Below are 4,710 nucleotides of genomic sequence, written 5' to 3'. Positions count from 1 at the left end.
TCGAATAAGGATACTTAAAGAAAAAAAAAGGGGGAAAAAAAATAAAAAAAATAAAAATAAAAAAAAATAAAAATAAAAAAAAAAAAAGAAGAAATATCACCCGCATAGAGCTCGTAGAGAAAAAAAAAATTAAACAAAAAAGAAAGAAAAACGAGGAATATCTTTATTATTCGTGTGAACATTGCGAGTGAAATATTAGCGAAAAATTAAGTGGGAGAAAGAATAAAATATATATATATATATATATATATATATATATATATATATATGTATGTATTATAAAAAAAAAGAAATCACGAGAATCGTTAGTTGGAACATTACTGTCGATACGAAATTTGGCTCTACATTATCGCGTATGGTGTGTAATGCGAAGAGAGTGTGTATGTGAATTGAGAAAAATGAGAGAAAGACATATATATATGTATATATATATATATATATATATATATATATATATATATATATATATATATATAACTATTATGCTATTCTATTCATTGTCCAATCGTGCGAGTATATAGATTTTTTAATTGCATGTTTTTACAATGTTGCAAATGAAGGAAAAGATTCTTTTTTTTTTTTTTTTTACTTCTTTTTACGTTCTTTATTTTTTTTTTCTTTTTCTTTCCTTTTCTTCGACGAACGATCTTGATCGTAATAATATTTTGTTATCGTCACAGTATGGCTGTATCGAGCGTATAATTTAAAAAAAAAAAAGAAAAAAAAGATGTGAACGAAACAAAAAAGAATATATATATATACATACATACATACATACATACATACATACATACAACATACATATATACATACATACATACAACATACAACATACATACATACATACATACATACATACATACATACATACATACGCATAAAAGTAGGGATGTGCGAACATGGCATGAACAAGTGAATTTTTAATATATGCGATATCTAGTTAAAATTCAACCTGTATATTTCGATGTGTGTGTGTGTGTATATATATATATTTATATATATATATATATTATATATATATATATATATATATATATATGATAGAGTCTAAACAAACAAATTATATATTATATATCATTGTGTATAACACACGAACAAGAGATAAGAACAAAGATTTAATGCAGAACGCATGAAGAAGATCATTCACGTTAGTTCAATAAGGAAAATTTCTTAGCTTTATATTTGTGCGCGAAGTCATTGAGAGTTCAAAAGAAAAGAAACAAAAAACAAACAAAATGTTGGAGGATGTTGGCGTTGGGTATGAAGGAAGGAGAAGGAGTAGGGGAAGGTGGTGGGGGAAGGATGGATGAAAGATTAATCATAAAGCGAGATTTCTATTTTATTGCAGAATTTTTATGATATATTTCGAAATTATAACATTGAGAGAAACTAAAAACAATTAGACGATTTTACCGAGCGACATTTTCTTTTTCTTTATATTTTTTTTTTACCCGTTTTTTTCTTGCTCTTTCTCTCTCTTTTTTTCTTTTTTCTTTTTTTTTTCTTCTTCTTTCCTTTGAAAACTAAATGTAAGAAACGCTAATGTTAACGCACTTTAGATAAAACGCCTTTCGTTTTATTTTCTGTAACGTGTTAGAAAGAAAGAGGGAGGGGGAGAGAGAGAGAGAGAGAGAGAGAGAGAGAGAGAGAGAGAGAAAATTATTTGTACTGTTTGGAGATCGATGAGAAGTACCGAGGGTCCAATTTTGCACGCACATAATTTAAAGGAAAAAAAAAAAAAAAAAAAAAAAAAAAAAAAAAAAAAAAAAAAAAAAGAAAAGAAAAAGAATATAGAGAAAGAGGGAAAAGAAAAAAAAAAGTAACGTGAAACTAACTTTGAAAAAACTGGTTCCTTTTGTACGTAACTTTGGCTGCCGTTTTTTCTTATAAATTTTTTTACTTTTCCTAGCGAAGAAAAAATTTGAAGGAAAGGAAAAGATAACGAAAAGAAAAATATATATATATATATATCGATTCAAAAAAAAAAAAAAAGAGAACTTCACGAGAAGTGTGAACTCTTTTCTTTCCTTGGTTTTTCTTTTTTTTTTTTTTCTTTTTTCCTTTTTTTTCCCCCCCAAGAAAAAAGAAACATTAACGAACAAAAGTACGAAAATTCAAAAGCGAGGGAGAAAAAAATCACGAAAGAAAGAAAAACAAAGTAACAGAAGGGATTTTATATATCTAATATTCATTTTTCTTAAGTGAAATTCAATTGTTAAATTAGACACGTAATTTGTTCATTCATAAATTATGACATAGGCGACGACGACACGTCGTCGTTTTCTTATCTTATGAGAGTAAATAAATTTCATTAGAGGATGAAGAAAAAGAAAGAAGAAATAAGAACGTGAAGAAATATTTTGCTACCAAACTACTACGACTACTACCACTACTACAACTACTACTACTATTACTATTACTATACTACTACTACTACTACTACTACTATTACTACTACTACTACTATTACTACTACTACTACTACTACTATACTACTACCAACGTTTATCGATAAATAGCAAGAACGTGATCTTATCACTACGATAATTATTATTACATACTGTACTACATGATAACACATGCATACACACACACACACACACACACACACACAATGCGTACGGAACAAAAAAAAAGAAAGAAACACGAGGAAGCAAGAAGCATATTGTACATTGAAAATTTTTGTAATAATAGTGTCGGTATTAATTGCTTTTCAATTGTCACTCACATCTATCGTAAATTAGAGTTACGTACATACTTTTCTCTTTTTTCTCCTCTCCATTGTATAATGTTACATAATATATACATACATATACATATATATATATATATATGTATATATATACATATAGTCTGTTATCATCTTCTCTTAAAAAAAAAAAAAAAAAAAAAGAATAATAATAATAATAACAACAAGCAAGCAAGCAAGCAAGCAAACAAACAAACAAACGAAACAAACCAAACGACGATACAAATATTAGCCATCCAAGTATTTCATGCTTACTATGGATTATGTTTAATGTATTGTTAGTTACATAATATTTTTATTCGTTACCGATTAACAATAATCACACAATATTTATCGTTATTATGTATAAAGTAATTAGCGAACGTGCAAAAGCAAATATAGGAGAAGCAACAATCATTGTTCCGAAAGTTTGAACATCTCCGTTTTCTTTTTTTTTTTTCTTTCTTCTTCTTTTCTCTTCTTCTTTCGTCCCTTTTTATCTTTATCTTTTTCTTTTTTCATTCCTCTTATATATATGTATTGCATTGTTAAATTTTCATTTCTTTCATTTCATGGTTCTCTCAATATCATCGTTAAGAACAAAAAAATTTTTGTTGTTGTCGTGATATATCGGACTAAACGAGGACGAGATTCATAAACTTGCCAAGTGTCATTACGAGTACGGTACGATCATTTGATATCAATCATATGATTCTAATAATGGAGAAGTATAGATGTTTCTAATAATTATGTTATGTTACCTATTCGCTGCAGCGCGAAAACCTAGAATAATAATACGAGATTAAGTGAGGATTTGTAAAATTTGAAAAGTTGAGATAATAAAGTGAGATAAGAACGAAGTGAGAGAGAAAGAGAGAGAGAAGAGAGATAGAGAGAGAGAGAGAGAGAAAGGAGTATTTTAGTATAAAAGCAAAAATGATTCAATCGGATCAGATAAGAATTGTATATCAGCATTGTACCAACTCTCCCCTTATAAAATTTAATTCTTTTATATAGATTATAAATGCTACGTGTTGAAACTTACACGAGATGTACATACATATACACATACACATACACAAGCATACACACATACATGCATCCATACATGAATACCTACGTACCAAAAAAAAAAAAAAATAGAGAGAAAGAGACCGAAAGCTAGTGAAAAAGTGAGAGAGAGAGAGAGAAAGATAAAGAGACAGAGGGAGAGAGAGAGAGAGAGAGAGAGAGAGAGAGAGTACGTGTGAGTGAGATAGAATCATATTCGCAAAAAATAGTAGACTATTTTGAAAGTATTTATCACCTTTCAAATTCGTTTTCTGTTTGTTTTCAATTTTTTTCTCTTCTTTTTTTTTCTTTTTATTGATATATATATATATATATATATATATATATATATATATATATATATCAATAAAAAAAAATATATATATATATATAAAATTCGAAGTTAATATCTTCGGATTGTTCGAAGAATAATAAGCAGTTTTTTGATTTTGATTATTCACTCATCTCTGTCCGGCATTTCACTGATTTTTCTTTTCTTTTCTCCCTCCCCCATTTTTTGTATTTTTTTTTTTTTTTCATTTCTTTTCTTTTATCTTCGCTAATAAATGTCTCGCCGCGCGAAGAAGAAGAAAAGGAAAGGAACAGGTGGGGAGAGGGGATGCGTGCGTTGGATGATATTTTTATACGTAATAAGAATAATAATCTCGATACGATATAGTCACTTGTTTTCATCCTAAAAAAAAAAAAAGAAAGAAAAAAACTGCCATTAGTGTATAATATTGTTATTTGCCGAGAAGTTTAAAAAAAATGGATATCCCTTTACCTCGCCCCACCCCCTCCTCGAAGAGCGCTCCCTCCCCGTCGAGGTGTTTTACTTATTTTCGTGTATGCTCTTTCTTCGCATTTTACTTTCCTTATTTTATTTTTTTTTATTTTTTATTTTTTATTTTTTTTTTTTATTTTTCCTCTTA

Source organism: Vespa crabro, chromosome 7 (genome assembly GCF_910589235.1).
Source record: "Vespa crabro chromosome 7, iyVesCrab1.2, whole genome shotgun sequence".
Lineage (NCBI taxonomy): Eukaryota > Metazoa > Arthropoda > Insecta > Hymenoptera > Vespidae > Vespa > Vespa crabro.
This window is presented reverse-complemented; position numbering follows the sequence as displayed.